Raw genomic sequence first — 18983 nt, 5'->3', positions numbered from 1 at the left:
ACCGAAACAAAAACACAGAATCAGTTCAAACCATATACAAGTTTCCAGTTAAGTGAAGTTTGAAGAAAAATAGAGGTCTTTAATACTAGTGTTTGGCCAACAACAAATCCCTGTACTGGGCGAGCTGAACACTCGCAATTTGTTGCGAAGTGTGGCAACAAATTGGCAAATGTAAGGTTAATCGTGGCTAATGAAGAAAATTTAAACAATCTGATCGGCTTAGATTTGTTTAAGACATTTTATTTTGATATTCAACAAATCTCTATCGTGATGAGCAAGGTACTTAAATGACGGATCTTTGTATAAAGTACAAGGAATTATTTGAGCCAGCTATTTGTATTATTATTTTATTATAAAATGTCATCCTTACGCTATAAGTTTAGAACTTATAAGTTAATGCGCTAGTCACTACGATTTGCAAATATTTAAATGTTTCATGATTCTTAAACTAATTTTAAATTAAAACAAGAAAGGAATCAAACTTCGACAAGACGAAGTTCATATACCTTTGCAGCTATTGCAAATTATAAATATTCTTTAAGACATTCAAATTATGATTTACTTGCGTGTATGTTTAAAAGCATTGAAGCTATGATGAATTGCAGCTCAATTATTTGAGTTCCTATGGCATATGGCTATATGATCATGTTTTACGATTTTAATAAAATTAAAAGCGTAATTCTGAACTGTCAAATCATTAATAAGTCAAATAGAATTTCTAAAAAACATTACAAAATAAAAAAGTTACATTTAAAAAAAAATTTTTTTTTTATTATACTGGTCATATGGGAGCTTTATGTTATAGTCGTCCGATTTTTATGAAATTTAAACCGTAATTCTAAAATATTTAACCATTAGTATATGTTGAAGAACCAAAAAAAGGAAATTAAAAACCAGCAAAGTTATAATTTTTTTCATTTATTTTTCCGATTGTTCCTATGAAAGCCATATGTTATTGTCGTCCGATTTTAATGAAATTTAAACCGTAATTCTGAAATATTTAACCATTACTTTATGTCGAAGAACTAAAAAAAAATAATTAAAAAACAACAAAATTATAATTTTTTTTTATTTATTTTTCCGATTGTTCCTATGGGAGCTATATGCTATAGTCGTTCGACTTATATACTACCTGTAATAGAAACACAACTTTTGGGATATCTTTAAAACTGAGGGACTAGTTTGCGTAGAAACGGACAGACAGACGGACAGACGGGCGGACAGACGGCCATAACTAGATCGACTCTCCTAGTGATGCTGATCAAGAATATATATACTTTATAGGGTCTGAGACGTCTCCTTCACTGCGTTGCAAACTTCTGACTGAAATTATAATACCCTCTGCAAGGGTATAAAAAAACTAACATAAGTCGCCTTCTATTTTTACTTTTATTTTACGTAATAGTATTTTTAAGGTGTGTGAATAATTTTATCTTAAATTACGTGGCACTACTAATATTTTTAAGATGGTTGGGGAGCTGATTCCATGATCGAATAGCATTAATTAAAAATTGTCTTTCGGATCAGTGATCTAGGTCTTATGATAGTTAGATTGTTTTCTCTTCTAGAGGATGTAAGCTTCAGTTTTTCGAAAAGATACAAAGGTTATTTTTGGAAATAATTTTTTGCAGAAAAATTAAGATTCGTATCTTTATCCATTCATTTAGTGAGACATCAAATAATTTCTGTGAAAATTCGGATACGTGATTTTTATATGTTAGGTTGAATATATACCTGGCTATGCAATAAAATAATACATTAATTTTGTTTTTACTGATAGTGTCACAGTTTGAAAAAACTTTTGTTCCATGAAATAGCGCTGGAAAAATGTAACAATCACAAAGTGACCTATGAATCTGAAAAGACTGACATATTACGTAGTTTTGCAAAAAAGGACATTATGGTTTACTGTATCGAAGGCCTAACTATAGTCCAGTAAAACTAAGAGTGTAACATTGTTTTCGTCTATTTGTTCCCTTATGTCGTCTGCATTTTTAAATAGCTGAGGTACAGCTTCTGTTTTTCCTAAAACCAGACTGACATATTTTAAACATAAATTTATTAATTTGATCAGCCATGAGATTTTCAAATAGGTAAGGTAAAATGGAGAAGGGAACTTTTTATTAAGTTCATTTACATTTAAGTTTGCTCAAGTCTTGGTTAACTCTGCATATTCCCTGGTTTTTAATTATTTCCATGTCTGAGCAGTGGAAGATGCGTTGTTGAATTTTTGGGAATAGAAATTTGTCTTGGCGGTTCAGTAAGTTGGGTCACTTTTTTTCTCAATGACTTGAACACCGCGTAAGCTTGAGGTGTCCTGTACCTTCTCCAGTTATTGTTCGCCCCGTCACGCTGTAATATTGCGTCTTTGATGCTTCTTTGAAACCATGGTTTTTCAGAAAAACGAATAACTTTGCTACGGACAAGCACGAGACAATTATATAAATAAGAAATGTTGTTTTGTAAAAGGTTAACTTGTTCCTCTACTTCGGAAGTGCACAAGTTAAAAGTGGAGTCCAAACGATCATAGTTGATATTTCTAAAGTCCCTAAAAACTATTGGATGGTCAGGTATTGTAAGTCAAGTGCGAATATGAGGTCATGTTTTAAAAAGGATGGGACAACAAGTTGGTCATATGTAGCTACTTTTCTGTATCAAACACAAAAAATAAATCTAAAAGCGATTTGCGGGTTTTGGTAAAATGCGTTAGGGACACTTATCCCCAACGATTTCATGTCCTCTGCAAGGTGGGATTCCCTTAAAATATCGCTATTAAAATTGTCTGTTATATTGACGTCTGAATAATTTAATGACACGTCAGGAAGGATATTTAAAAATTATTCAATCCGGCAGTTAGGTCGGTATATACACCCAATAAGCAGCTTATCAGCATAGCTTTGGCATCTAATTTCTATAAATAAGTATTCTATTGCACTACTGGTTGAGTGTTTAACTTTTTAACTTATCTTTTTACTCACATATATTGCAAACCCACTCTCATGACTATCACGATCAGAGCGATGAAAATTAGAACTTTCAACTGAAACATCACATAGTTTGGAGCAAATCAAGTTTCAGACACACATAAAACATCGACGTTCGAACTGATAAAGAGGTATCTAAATTCTTCAATTTTTCGTGTCAGGCTTTGGGCATTTATATGACACACAAAAAGACAAGCTCTCTTCGTTTCGAGAACCCTTAACATCGCATGGCTATTTGATCGATTTGGATTTATGTTTATGCTTTTGCTGTCACCCATTTAAAATTATTTAATTGAAATATAAGCTGCGCTCGCAGTCTACAAATATTTATGACATAAAGACACACCATACCAAGAAACAAAGTAAAATTAATGCGACAGATTCTAATCCTAAATAAATATAATAAACTACTGATAATTTCAGAAAAATTAAATATAAATATAAACGCCTCTAATTATTATCTATTAAAGCCCCAGAACTAGCAGCTTCCAGAGCAGCTAATTCATCGGGGGTGCAAATCTCCATTTGAGCTAGTTCGCCTCCCCTCCTCCTTTCTCCTTTACGTAGATATCCCCACCTTAAGAGAAAACAGTTGTTAGGCGCTTTTGCCTCTTGAGATGCATCGTCCTCTTAAAGATCTCGTATTTTGGATTGGTCAGCTGTTCGTCTATATATATGTCGGAGAATTAAAGTCATCCCCTTGTAAGTCGTCAATGCTGGTTACTTGATTGTTTGGTTGTTGATTGCCTGAGCTTAATTCTGGCAAATGCAGCGAGTCTTCGATGCCTTTGTTGCTCATAATTCTTTCTTAAGGATCAAACACGTGTCTATCTCACGCCACGCTACAAACCAGAAGCATAAAAAAAGAGAGACCAGACCTAGCAACGCATACGAAGCCACACTCGGCCTCAGCTCGCAAACTGAGTCCCCATTCTTGCAGCTCCGCTTGCAGCTCACGTCGATTGCTGACATGCGTTGTGTGTATAATTCGTTGTAAACGCCGGTCGAAATTAGCCATATGTCCAAGAATCAAAGCGATGGAAATTTGTTCACAATTTAAATTACGCAATTTTGTGCACAGTGACGTCACGCTGCGACTAGCAAAAAAAGGCAAGCTCTCACCGTTCCTTGGGCGACTATTTAGAAGATTAAAAATAACAGCGGCTGGCGTCTCTGAAGTCTCGAACCGCTGCTCAAACAATTGCCGGAACTGTTGCCAAGTTATTCCTGGATAGCATATTTGTGATAACCACTGGGCCGCTGTGCCTTCCAAGGCCTTACTCAGCGCTAATATAAGAGCGCTGTCACTTAGCGGTTTCGTTCGTAAAATTATGTCGACCGTAGCGCACCACTGCGTGGCATCCACCCCAGCAATGTCCGGATTATATTTCGGCAAGCAAATCTCGCCAGTCTGTTGTACTGTGCTCGCCGGCATCTGTAGATTCTTAATCACTTCCAGAAAATTCCGGTTTTGTTGCTCCAACAACGCGAAGACATCCCTTGACAAAGTTTGGTTAGGGCCGAATCCCACTTCTGATGTCGGAGAATTAAAGTCATCCCCTTGTAAGTCGTCATTGCTGGTTACTTGATTGTTTAGTTGTTGCCTGAGCTTAATTCTGGCAAATGCAGCGAGTCTTCGATGCCTTTGTTGCTCATAATTCTTTCTTAAGGATCAAACACGTGTCTATCTCACGCCACGCTACAAACCAGAAGCATAAAAAAAGAGAGACCAGACCTAGCAACGCATACGAAGCCACACTCGGCCTCAGCTCGCAAACTGAGTCCCCATTCTACCAAAACTAGTATCTAGTATATCTAGTATACCCAGCACAACACATGGTCATACCTGTCCAGATGCTGCACTACATACTCTCCGACATATATGGATACACGTTTACCCTAGACAACAACCATTAAGCTGAACAAGAAATACGAAAGATGGGAAATCTAAAAGTAAAGACGAAAGACGAGGAGACTACAAATAAACAAGGACGAGGATGAGCAAAAAGCGATGTTGGCTTTATGCAGACGACGCGAAGACTGGGAGTTGAGTTCGAGCCTTTGACGAGAGTGGTTCTAAGGCGATAACCAAAGACGAGAAGACGAGAGATCTAATTCAATTTCAATGAAAGTGTATTTCTATATTTAAAACCTAATCAAATGCTTTATCTCGCACGTGATCCATTTTAATAATTGCATCCACTACTGAACGGGTCGATTTTCGCGGTCGCATTCGAAAAATCGTTCGTACTTTAGGCGGCACAGTGCGCCTCCAGCTTCTGGACCCGCTGCGTCAACGTCCCCATCATCTCACCTCGCTCTCCAATTGAGGGACCAGCAGAGAAAGTTTTTTGCAGTCAGCTGTTATCAACTTAAATTTCACCTCCAGACTGCCTCACCATCACGGATCTCCCCCTCAAGCCTTTCCATTAGCTTGGAAAATCTGAGGTCGATCGTGTGAAGCCATTGAACATCGGAGTCACGGGCTCTCTTCAGATCGGAGTGAGTTTCCTTCCTGAGTTGCTTTGCTGTTGAAGACAAATTTGTGTTGATGACGAGTGTTTTGTTGTGTTGCGTGTTTTGTCTATGTGCTCTTGTGTTATGCTATGCACTGTTTCCTTGTTTCCAATATTGTGGATTTTTAAGAAGCGATTTTTATAGTTGAAAACCATTTTAATCCGGGAAAAAAGAAGTTTTATGTGCTTTACTCCTGTTTATGTTGCTACAGTAAGCAGTTTTTAGTTTTGTAAGCCTAGTTTAAGGTGCTTTTCTGTGTTTAAAGCGGAGCTTCACAAAAGTGCAACTATTTCAAACAGCTCTTTAGCTATATTTTTTAAAGCGAACATTTAAAATCTGAAACCAAACTTTTACAAAAGCAGGCAAATTCCAAAGAAATTATGGTCGTCAGCACGCCGTTGGGTCTTTTTCAGTTGCAACGTTTTCCTTACGGAACAGTAAGCGCTCAGCTATATTCCAGTAATAGAAGGTTGTGGAAATTATCTCGACGACAAAATTATATCGGCTCAAACAGTAGATCAACGTATTGATAGAGTAAAACAAATTTTATGCATTTTACAGGTGATTGACAAGAAGTGTAAGAAAGATAAATGATTCTTTCTAAGGGACGAAATCGAGTATCTTGGTAGAAGAGTCAGTGTCAAGGACATCCTTCCAAATTCGTCAGGACTAGAAGCCGTTTCGAAACTAAAGCCTCCTTCTTATCTACAACAGCTAGATGCTTTCATGGGAAAGAGAACTACTACTGCAATTTCATCCCAAATTACTCTCAGTTTGTGATGGTCAGATCTTGTATGTATGTATGTATAGTCATATAGTTTTGGGAGTAACTTCTGTTTTTTCTTGTCTCTAAACCAAAGCCATGCCTGTCAGCATATTGATTGGTTTATCTTCGTATATCAGTCAGCAACATTGTTTTGGAGAAAGCTTATTCAACGCCCACGTTGTGCATTGAATAACTTTTAAGCACAGAAGTTTAAGTTGATCAGAGTCTCTCAAATAATTCACATCGTTCTTGGTGAATATTAAATTTATATTTTGAAAACACGTGTCTGTTTTTTTGCAGATGCCAAAAATAAAAGGCAAATTTTATAAAGAGCCACTCACGTAATAAAAATAAAAACAAAATTAATCAAAAAAAAAAAACAAGCTTCGGCAAGCCGAAGTTTATATACCCTTGCAGCTATTGCAAAATCTAATTATTCTTGAAAGCATTAAAATGATTTACTTGCGTATACGTTTAAAAACATTGAAGCTATGATGATTTGCAGCTTAATTATTCGATAGTTCCTATGGCAGCTATATGATATCGTTTTCCGATATCAATAAAATTAAAAGCGCAATTCTGAACAGTCAAATTATCAAAAAGAAATTTTAAAAAGAGTTACGAAATAGAAAAGTACTATTTACAAAAAAAATTGCTTATATATTTTTATTGTTTCCATGGGAGCTATACGATATAGTCGAACGATTTTGATGAAATTTAAACAGTAATTCTGAAATTTGTAATCATTACAGCAAAGTTATAAAATTTTTTAATTTTTTTTTCCGATTGTTCCTATGGGAGCTATATGCTATGCGATCCGGCTCGTCCGGACCTATATACTACCTGCAAAGGAACGACAACTTTTGGGAAAGTTTCATGCAGATAGTTTTAATACTGAGAGACTAGTTTGCGTAGAAACGGACGAACAGACGGACATGGCTAGAATGACTCTCCAGTGATGCTGATCAGGAATATATATATACTTTAAAGGGTAGGAAATGTCTCCTTCACTGCGTTGCAAACTTTTGACCGAAATCGTAATACCCTATGCAAGGGTATAAAAAACGATCAAGTGACTACGATAACATTATTTTTGGCAAAAGAATTTGCGAAGGTAATCTTTATCTCAGATCACTGCTGGCTTATAGAACTTATTGTTTCAGGTTTTGCAAACATAATTATAAGTCCATAAACATCTCGCGCACCTATGGAAAATTAATTATCTTCCAAATCTGTTTAAACCTGATCAACTAAAATCAAAGACGGGAAAAGGAAAATCAAGAAAATTACCGCATCACAAAAATACTTAATTCTAATTTGGAAAACATTATTTGGAAAATTAAAACCTGGAAATTAGCTTGGAAACTATTCATATATATAGTGACATATCCATAATCCCACATGACTCTATGCACATGTCCACACGCCCACACACACATACACCCTTAGTACCCCAATCAGCCAATATATAATTGCAAATGTACCCAAACCCTAGACTAAACATCCAGAACGAATCAATTTACATTATCAGTTCGTTCCCGCGCTCTCGGACCCTCAATGGAAAATTACCATGCGAATGAATCCCCAAGATTCTAGACTAAACAAGTAGTATCAATCAACAATCCAAAGGGCAAATAGAAAACTCACTCAACTCACTAACTCCACTCATAGAAAACAGGCCTGCATGCACACGAGGACTTAAAAGGTAACAAGTTCAAATATAAATATAATTTTTATTTAAAAATAAAACCAATACGCATAAACACTACTTAAAATAAACACCTTGCTAGGTTAGCACAAATTAATTTTGTAACTTCGATAGTTAGATTTTATAAAATACTTCCGCCATTCCGACGAAGTTCTAGCCGAAAACGTACCGGTGCTAACCGATATCAAATTAAATCTAGTTAAAGGGAACTCATACGGCCACGAGAATCATTACAAGTTAGCATCACGTTTAAATCAATTACGTAGAAAGAACGCACCATTTAAGATTGGCCCAGGGAAACAGCAGGCTTTCTCAGCCTTCAAAAGTCACATCCTTAACGCTACTGAGCTGGCTCACTTCAACGAGGATCTTCCGCTCGTTTTGGCCACAGATGCATCGTCCAACCAATAGCTTTCGCATTGAAAACTTTAGATGTGTACCATGTCCGATACAGCAAAATTGAGGAGGAAGCTCTTCAATCATGTTTTGGTTAAAGAAATTTCATCAGTATTTATTGACAGAAAATGCATTCTTATAACTGATCGCAAGCCCCTGATCACGATATTTAATCCGAGCAAGCATTTGTCAACAATGACTTCAAACACACTACAGCGATGGGCTTTAATTTTGATGGCCTACAATTTTTAAATTAAATATCGCTCGACCACAGCCCATGGAAACGCAGACGCATTCTCACGTCTTCCTATAAGCTTAGATGCCAGTTTTGACAGGGAATAGGCATGCTTCAACATCGTCGATATATCTTGTCCAATTGATGCCGATATAATCATCGAAAATTTAATGAGCGATAGTATTTTACAAAGAGTCTATAGCTTTGTATCAACTGGTTGGCCTGAACAACAGAATGATCCCGAAATGCAGTTAATTTCGACTAATTGCAAGTTTCAGTGGATCGATGAAGAGGAAGCTGCATTACAGAACCCCGACTTATCTCGGAAATTTTATCTCCATTAGGATGCGAGGGACTACGGCATTGAGCTGTCCTTACTCAAAGAAATGATCTCCAAGAAGAAAAGCCGATTGCTTATATGAGCAAAAAGTTCGACACTTCACAAAGAAACTACTGTATAATAGCCGGATTCCATTGCCGCATTAGTGGACTTTTCAAATGTGCCTGATTCCATTGGCGGATTAGCATTTAGCTGATCTGTGTTTGTTTACTTTTGAACTGTCGCAAATCAAAAGGAAATTAATTAAAAATCATGAATATGTGCAAGTTTACGGATATCTTAAGTGCTCAGCAGGTCATCCATAATGCTATCCAGGCATTTGCCAAATTGGGCGACAAGAAAGGGAAGCTGATGTTGTTTTTTGACGGGTTTGCAAAGGAGAGCACTACAGTTTCTAAAAAGCCAAGGATCCCCGTATATGTGGGTGTTATTTCCTGTCAGAGATCCAGCAGTTATGTATTGTGGTACTGCGACCAGGATTTGATGCGTTTGCTCTTGTTTTCAGTCATTTTAATGCAAAATAGATTTTAATTTCGAAAGAAATCAAAAATTGCACCAGCCCTGCACAAAAAAGCCAGCTGTTGTAGTGGTGGCACTAACGAAAAATCGTTAAACATCGGTATTTTTCAGTATTTATTCTAAAAACGTTTTGGGCGAATGATTTTTTATTGCATAAACCCCTAATGGGTTTAGATGTTACCTGGATTTCAAAGTGATCACGGATCATGCAAGCTTGGTTTGGTTATCTCGTCAGACTAACTTAAAAGTTACAAGGATATCGGTTTACTATTAGTCATCGAAAAGATAAATTTTATGTGGTTCCGGACGCTCTGTTTAGACTGCATGAGAATGAGGTAGAAAGCGTTGAAACAGTGGGACCAATGATTGATTTGCAATCAGAGAGTTTCAATACATGACTCTTCAAAGTCGAGTTTTGGCTGTCGAAGCTGATTACCCTGATTTAAATGCAGAGGGTATATATGCGGACGGAACAGACTGATGAAACGGATGCAAAAAAAGATACAGGCTGGAAGTTATGGATACCATCCAGTCTAACAAAAGAAACTGTTTATAGAGCTTACGATTGTGAAGCCGCAGCGCACGGAGGGTGAGTAAAACTCTGGCCCTAGTGGGAAGACAATGCTATTAGCCAATTGTGGTGCAGCAGATTAAAGACTACGTCCGCAATTGTAACATTTTTAAAATTACGAAATTTATTTACGAAGTTTGTGTTACGACCTCCGATGGGAAAACAAGCAGAATCCACAAGACCATTTCAACGCTTTTATATTGATTTTTTGGAGCCATATCCAAGAAGCAAGAACGGATTTATGGGTTTGATATTTATATTGGTTCATTTTTCGAAATCCCATTGTATATGTCTGCTTAGAAAATGTAATAACTCTCCAATTTTAGCTTTCTTGCAAAACAAAATTTTCTTCACTTGTGGAGCTCCTGAGATCATATCAGTGCCAGTTTTGTGTAATTTAAGAGCAAGGAATTCGAAGCCTTTCTAAACTCATTTCAAGCTAAGCATATGTTTATATTTTCACCTCAGAAAATGAGTCAGAGCGTGACAAGAGGTCAATCATATCTGCAATAAGAGCATATCTCAAGGATGGTCAGAGAGACTGGGATAAGAATGAATCAGCTATCAGCTGTGCCTTGCGAAATTCAATTCACCAAAGCATATGGAGCTAAAGCATGGATCTGAGTATTCTTTACTTCAAAACTGAACTTGTTAGAAGAATCCGTATATCCTTTAAAGAGAGAAGACAAATTGGCATTGTTACGAAATTATAGAAAAGGCCACATAACAAATTAAGGAGAAAATCAACGAATAATTAAGATCACACCTAATTTTTTTTTAGCATCCTAAATGAAAACCTAAGTAAATTCAACACAGCTAAAGAAACATACAATACAAATCAAGAAAGGAAGCAAACAGCTATTGCAAAAATTAAATATTCTTGAAGACATTAAAACTATGATTTACTTGCGTGTATGTTTAAAAGCATTGAAGCTATGATGACTTGCAGCTCAATTATTTGAGTTCCTATGGCAGCTATACGATACCGTTTTCCGATTTTAAAAATATTAAAAGCGTAATTCTGAACTGTCAAATAATTAAATAATCAAAAAGAATTTCTAAAAACAATTACAAAATAAAAAAGTTAAATTAAAAAAAATTTATTTTTTATTTATATTGTTCTCACGGGAGCTTTATGTAATAGTCGTCCGATTTTGATGAAATTTAAACAGTAATTCTGAAATATTTAACCATTACTATATGTCGAAGAACTAAAAAAATTAAAAAAACAGCAAAGTTATAATTTTTTTATTTATTTTTCCGATTGTTCCCTTGGGAGCTATATGTTTTAGTCGTCCGATCCGGCTCGTTCCGACTTATTTACTACCTGCAATAGAATGACAACTTTTGGGAAAGTTTCATGCAGATAGTTTTAAAACTGAGAGACTAGTTTGCATATAAACGGACGGACAGACGGACAGACGGACGGACAGACGGACGGACAGACGGACATGGCTAGATCGACTCTACTAGTGATGCTGATCAAGAATATATATACTTTATAGGGTCGGAAATGTCTCCTTCACTGCGTTGCAAACTTCTGACTGAAATTATAATACCCTCTGCAAGGGTATAAAAACCAACAACACAACCAGCGAAACAAAATCTACACGTGCATAAGTATACAAATTCATAGTGAGAGTAAAAATGGTTTATGCCAACTTAAGGCACTCAACTAAATCATGAAATATCATATAAAGTAAAAGTAGAATACAAAGAAAAGAAACATTACATAACTGAACTTTAAAAGTTTAAAGTTAAAGTCATATAAATTTTTATTGAGCATTTTATTCCTATTCCATTATAATATTATATTTGTATATATATAAATGAAAAGATTGATTAAGATGTTGATATAAAAAGATCAAACTTAACATTAATTGAGTTGGATTAAGAACTAATTTACTTAAGTTAAACAATTATTGATTATAGCTACGCGACGCTCCATCGCTGCCACCGTCTCTACCGCTGTTGCTGTTTCTGCTGTCGTTCTTTGATATCATTGGTTGCTGCTCTTGGTCGCCGTCGCCGTTGGCCAAACTTAATTGTAATTGGCCGGTGCATTTCAATTATCTTGAGTTTCTGGCACGGAAGCTGGTGCACTTTCCGTTGACCTAAGTCTTCGTGGTAGTTCCGTGATCGATCCTATTATAAGTAGTATTAGGATAATGGCGGATCCGTAGCTAACGGAAGATTCTACGGTTGCCTTGCTTCTTAATTTTTCCAGCTCTTTTGTGTTGTTAATTTTGACTTCCTTGACCATTTGTAGCGAGAGAACTTCCTCTAACTTAATCTTTTCTCCCAATAGTTGCAATAACGGTGGTTCTGGTACGACTTCGTTGATTTCCCTTGACTAGTAGGTGGTTTCGTCAATAGTTACAGTCGAATTACGGTATTGTATTGAAGTTGTAGAAGTTTTTCATTATGCAAATAATTGTCTGTTACATTCTAAAAAATTTTCATATTTTATATCATTGATTATTTGGGCTTTTTTATTGCTTTAATTTTTATAGTTCTACAATTATCTGATTTAATGGTTGGGGGGCTAATAATGTAAATAAGGTCGTTGCCATTTCTTGCTAATTTGACTCGAGCAAATTCCAATAATTCTTCTATGTTAAAAAATAAGTTATTTTCCTTTTTAAAAAATTTCCTCCACTACTTTGGTTTCTGTGTTCGTAAGTACAAATGAATTTATTATGTTAGATTGTTGGTTATTTCTTTTTTTATTAATTGAATTTTATACTTTAAAATATTTGCTTTCTGATTTACGATTTCTTCCGAGCTCTGGGTAATTTTCAACATTGCATTAGTAGCGTTAATAAGTTGGTTTATTTTTTGGTTAATTAATCTGTTAATTACTACTTGTCTATTGTTGTTTTCTAGCTGCTCATGTATCTTATCTTCTAGGATCTGATGGTCGTGGTGATCCCGGCAGCCATTTCCATGCAGTACATATTGCTTCTATTGCCTTTTTTTATCTTTTTGAGTTTGGGGTATGCGTAAATCAGTTCGGATCTGTTTTAGTTCATAAGAAAGATATGGGTGTAATGGATGAGATGAGGTGAGTGAATGAAATGATTCTTCTAACTTCGCCAGAGTTTCTTCATAGCTTTGTAGGTTAAAGATGTGGATGATTTTAGATGTTCCGTCTTATTAAGCCGCTAGTCTGGTTTCGAATGAGATGATTTGTGAATTGGAATAGTCGTGCACTGTAGTTATCCCCAAGCATGTTGGTAAAAATAACCTGAATAATTATGTTCTTATGTTATTTTTATGTATGATTTTTCCGTTTTGTGTTTTAATAGTGGTCGTTTTGTTTTCCGCTACTTTTTCGGCTTTGTATCTAGGTTTAAGTTTAGTTCCTAACCTTCTATCTATTTTCACGTGTACAGTTTCGCCTGGCTTATAAAGTTTTGGTAATGTTTTTTCTTGATTGTGGTATTCGAGGTCGGCTGTTTGTTTTCTTTTCTTTTTTATTTCTTCTCGTTTTTTTTCAATGTCTGATGTTGAACTAGATATTGTGCTTCTGAAAAATATGTCTATGTGTCTTTCTCTTGTTACAGAATGTATCGATTTATTATATTCCTGAACTGCTTTAAAGATGAAATCCTCAAATGATTGGCTCCCATTGTCTTTTTTGAGACACCTTTCTATTTGTCCGTTACTTGTCGATGCGTACGGAGCAGTGGTGTGTACTGATATTTTGAGTTCATCTTCTAACATAAACTTTATTGTTGCTGAGCCAAATGATCGTTCGTTGTCCATTATTGTCCATTTCGGCATACCGAAAGCAATTAACATTTCCCTCAACGTATTTTTAATATCTGCAGATGCTTTTGACTCTAAAATTTGTACTTGAACATATTTTGAAAACTTGTCAATTCCCCTTAAGACTCTATGTTTTTCGGTAATATAAATATCTATGTGAACTATTTCTCCTGGGTAATTAGGAATAGGGTTGGATTTTCCTTTTGGAGGTGTCTATCGTATTTTGATTCTTTACATGTTTGACAGGCTTAAACTATTGCTTGGACTTTTTTTGTAACTTGTGGAAAAAAATAATACTTCAAAATTTGTAATTTGTTCTCTTTTGCATCTCTATGGGCTCTGTTCAAGGGTATTTTGACTCTGAAGATACGTTTTGCGTAAACCTTACCTTGTATGATTTAAAATAGGTAGGGTAAATGTTTTGAATTTTTTCCATTACCTCAATATAATGATTCCGTTTATAAGCTTAGGGTCAAGTCTACTAGTTAAAAGTGCTATAAGTTGTTCTTCTGTGTAAGATTTTTGTTTGATTATGTGTCTGTGGTATGTTGGGAATGGGATTTCGAAACTATATGAGTCTGTGTCGGCTTTCAGTAAAAATAATTGGTTAATTGGAGCTTTTACCGAAAATATGAGGTTGTGTGACGCGCTTTCGTCGCTAAGGGCTGATGCTGAGGAGCTGATTGAATTAATTTCTGCGGGGGCCCGGGACAACGCGTCCGCTACCACATTAGCTAATCCGGGCTTGTACATGATCTCGTGGTTATACTCGCCAATGAGGTCTCTCCAGCATTTAAGCTTAGCGTTATGGTTTTTTACGCTATTCGAAAAACTCAAGGGTTGGTGATCCGTGTATAATATCACTTTTGAATACCCGTAAATATAATGTCTTAAACTTTGGAGCGCCCAAACGATAGCGAGCATTTTTCTTTCGTTAGTTGCGTAGTTCTCTTCAGTTATTAAACGTTATTGGCCTATTATTTTGTTCCAATACAACGCCTATTGCGTAACTTGAAGCGTCAGTAGTCAATTGGAATTCTTATCCGAAATCTGGATAGGCAAGGGTAACCTCCCTGAAACCGAGAGTATTTTTTAATTTCTCTAATGCTGAAATCGCGTCTTTGCTCAAGTTGATAGCAGTTCTGCTTTACTTGGTCTTAGATATACGGCCTTCTTCTCCTTCTCCTTTCTTGTATGAACCGCCTATAATAACCTGTCATGCCCAAAAAGGAACGAAGATCTTTTAATGTTTTTGAAACTGGGATTTTGATAATCGATTTTATTTAATCTATGTTTGTTTTTACTCTATTTTCTGATATTGTGTACCCCAAGAAAGCTACTTAGTTTTTGAAAAAATGGTATTTTTCTATTTGGCCCCTTATATGTGGGTTTTGTAGCGTTGAAAATACTCATTTCAAATTTTGGCCGTGCACCACTTTGTTTTTGCTTATCACTATAATGTCATCAACATACACATAGCAAATTTTCCCTAAGTATTCCCTCAATATGTCACCCAATGCCTTTTGAAAAATGGATGGAAATGGGAGTCTCGTAAGTTCATATTATCCGCCATTTACCGCGTGTGCTGTTTTTTCTATGTCCGTATCTTTCAGTGGTATTTGGTAAAAACCACTCTTAAGATCTAATACCGTAAAATACTTGTTGTCCCCAAGCCGGTCGGACTGACCGGACTTTTACGGAACTACCCAGACTGGTGCATTATATGGTGATCTTGTAGGTCTTATAATACCATCTCTAAGCATCTCTGTTATTTGTTTTTCTACTTCCTGTTTGAGTGATATTGGGTATGGGTAATGTTTTCAATAAACTGGGGAATCTGATGAAGTTCTGATCTCACCCACTACTCTAGTATGCTAACTTTGTATCGGGATCTGCAAAGAGGGTTTTGTGACTTTGTACGAGGAGTTTTATTATTAATTTCTGTGGCTCGGTCATGGCTGACTTGCGGTCCAATTGTATTTAATGTTTGTGTCGCTAACTGATGAATTTCAATTTTGCGTTTATTTCCGAGAAATAATATATTATTTTTTACATCTATTATTGCTCCTAGGCTTTTCATTGTGTGATTGCCCAAAATACCGTGGAAGGTTTTCAGTGTGTTTAGTAAAAAAAATTGCATGGGTATATTCGAAATAATAGCGAGCTTATGTATTGCGTGTTGTGTTATCTTAGTGTACCTCCGAATGAACTAACTGAAAAAGTGTTCTCGTTTGGCTTTGGCTTTGGTACTAATTGGTTTTGAATATAATTTTGATTTGAGCCCGTGGCGATTAAAAACTTTATAATTTTTGCCGTTCCCCGTTGTTACTTTAAAGTAAGGTACTGAGAAACGATTTATTCTAAAAAATAATGTTCTGACATATCTATTTATTCTTATTGTTCGCTATCACTTTGCCATACATATTCTCCCTGAAGTTCGTTTACTTTACTTTCTTCTACTAGCTGATAATACTCTTGTTCTGGACTTGATGTAACTTCATCTAAATTTGGCTGCGCGGTACTTTCTGTCTCTGGTTGAATATGGAACTGTCTTGGCATCTTGTTATTATTTGGGACATAAGCGGTGCTGAGAAGTTTTTTGTAGGTGTTTTTCCAGATAGTAGAGATGCGGATGGCAAATTTTGTTTGACAGCTACCATCTGATATGGTTATTGGGGTTTGGGTGTTAGCATGGGTGCCCTCCCTAAATACGGAGTTTTTGGTATCTGGTTATTTCTAGTATTTGGTTCTCTAGCAAACAGCATCGATGTAGAGGGTGTCCTAAGTCATGTGGTTCTTTAATGGCCAGCAATTGTGGCAGGTTTCCATTAAGGCCTCTGACAAAAGTGTCTAAGGCTTTTTCCCTGTACATGGCTGTCAAAGATTGTATAGTTTCGTGTGAGGCATCTAAGCTGCCAATTTGGTTTAGAATTAGTGATAGTTGTTGATAAACTGCCTGATATATTCATCTATAGTATTGTTACCTTGGTTAAGAGCATCGAGTTGATATTATAAGGTCTTTAACTCGCGCTTGTCGTCGAAATGCGCTTTTAGGCATTTTGAAATAGCTATCCATTCTAAGGGGGTATTTATGATTCTAGTACTGCGTCCGCTTGAAAAGTAATTTGTTACGGATTACTAAAAGTATTCCATAATATTTTGGTGAACCAATTCTCTTATCATAGATGTTTAACACCCTCTCGACACTTTTCTCTCATGACGTTTATTAGCTTTTGTTTCCTGAAAAGTGTCTGAGTGTCTGACACATGTCTGGTAATTTATCAAACTCACTAAGATGTGCGTTAGTTCTCTTTAATTGTTTGATCTGTATATTTGGAAAATCTTTTTTGGATAAGTGTTTCCTTACTAGGCTACTGAGATTTGTCTCTAAGACTGTCTTATTTATTCCTCAATGTCGCTCTGGGTCATGATTCGTTGATTTATTTGTGTGTTATTGGCTGATGAGGGTCTGTCAAGATTCGCGAGTCTGTCTGCCAAATCTAGTTCGGTCATTTGGGAATGGATATATGAGCAGGGAAAAGTTAAATTTACTTTTAATTTTAGTTATTCGGAAGTTGTTTTCTAAGAATTATGGGGTGGATTTTTGTAATTATTTTCTGGGGATTTATTTTCCCTATATTTTGGTCTTTTTTTTACTAAAATGTGTCTTCTACACTTTATATTTGAATAAACTTTTGTTCTGTGAATATTTTTTAATTTTAAATAATTTGTTTGTTTTCGTTTACTTAACTACTTATAACTCTTCTTACAGTAGCAACATATCTCGGCGTGCTCTCATGATGACAGGTTCGGCGGATTCCGTTTTATCCCACGCTGCAGCGATCTCTCCTGAGTGTGAGTTTACTAAGGGGCCTTCTCTGTACCTTAATTCACTTTCCCTTCGAACGGATACTAAAGGGATCAAGGCGATGGAATTTGGCCTGATTATTCCACCGGGCACAAGTCCTGTTTTTTCAGGAGTGACAATTTGCGGCGTTTTTTTAAATGTCGTGGTGCTGTCTACCTTGAAAACGCAGTGGTGAGGCAGAACATTTTTGCATGGACTCAACGAGCCTCTGGGCACCACGGTCATGTGATTCAAATTCAAATATTTACGAATGAATGCCGAATATTGGATCTTGACTTCTGGCCTGCGCTCTAGCTTGTTCTCCAAATTGAGAAACCGACGATAAGCTTGATTGTTCGATTCACCCAGTAATTCTAGACTGTTCTTTGCAGGCAATCGTACGGAATATTCACCAGAGTCTAAGCGACGAATGTTGGTTTTGAAATGAGCCTCACTCTCCAGTTCTTCTTTGGTGGCTGTTACCACGCCTTCACCACAGCTCTCAACTTCCCAAGAGCGACGAACTTATTCATCCATATGAACTTCAGCAGTAAACAAGCCTCGTTTTCTGCAATAGGGATAGCCCAGCAGTTAACTTAATCTGCCCTACAGATAATAGCTCAAAAAACTTGCTTGCGCCAATAAGAGGATCTATTCGCTGAAATCTATAGAATTCAGGATCGGCTAATTGAATATTCGAGGGAATTTTTCAACCATCGGGCTTAACGGACAAAATGGGTTGATTGTCAGTAATCAGGCTTGCGAAGTAATCAGAGGTACGCGACTTTAACTTAATGCAAACGGAGACTCCTTCAGAAACTAATCGAGCATCACCAAAACCAGTACCTGATACGGGAGACTTCGTTTTATGCAATTGCAACTGGTGAGCGAGTCGGGAAGTCACAATGCGAACTTGAGATCACGAGTCTAACAGCGCACGGCATAATTTCCAAGCACCTGATCGAATATGAATTCATATTCTGAGCCCGCAAAGAGGTAGAAAGGCTTGAAGTAATTGCAATTGGCGTACTTTGTTCTACAGCGGGAGCTTGCAGAACCGGGGTCGAGGACTGAGTGACAAGATGCAAAAGGTTGTGATGCTTGGACCAGTAAGTTCGACAGCAGATTGTCTTACAATTGCGCATTTGATGCCCCTTCTTCAGGCAATTAAGACAAAGCGCTAATTCCTTTACCTTTCGAACACGCTCTTGTACTCAGATTGGCGAATTAACCACAGCTATAAATTGAATGGCTACTTTTGTCACACACAACGCATCTATTTCCCAAAGTGTTAGTGGCAATTAAAATGCTTTTCTTGCGGCTTCTTCT

General features: G+C 36.5%; 1 long non-coding RNA gene across 1 annotated transcript; it reads right to left on the bottom strand.

The window, feature by feature from the left end:
- Positions 1-12938: 12938 nt before the first annotated feature.
- Positions 12939-15091, bottom strand: LOC128265322 (uncharacterized). Its single transcript, XR_008268853.1, has 3 exons — positions 14959-15091; positions 14432-14880; positions 12939-13283 (listed from the first exon to the last, which is right to left on the bottom strand). It is a non-coding gene; the product is annotated as an uncharacterized LOC128265322 (long non-coding RNA).
- Positions 15092-18983: the final 3892 nt, after the last annotated feature.

The sequence above is a fragment of the Drosophila gunungcola genome, unplaced genomic scaffold (assembly GCF_025200985.1).
Source record: "Drosophila gunungcola strain Sukarami unplaced genomic scaffold, Dgunungcola_SK_2 000113F, whole genome shotgun sequence".
Lineage (NCBI taxonomy): Eukaryota > Metazoa > Arthropoda > Insecta > Diptera > Drosophilidae > Drosophila > Drosophila gunungcola.
Note: the sequence above shows the minus strand (reverse complement) of the source record. Positions and strands in the feature narration are given on the sequence as shown.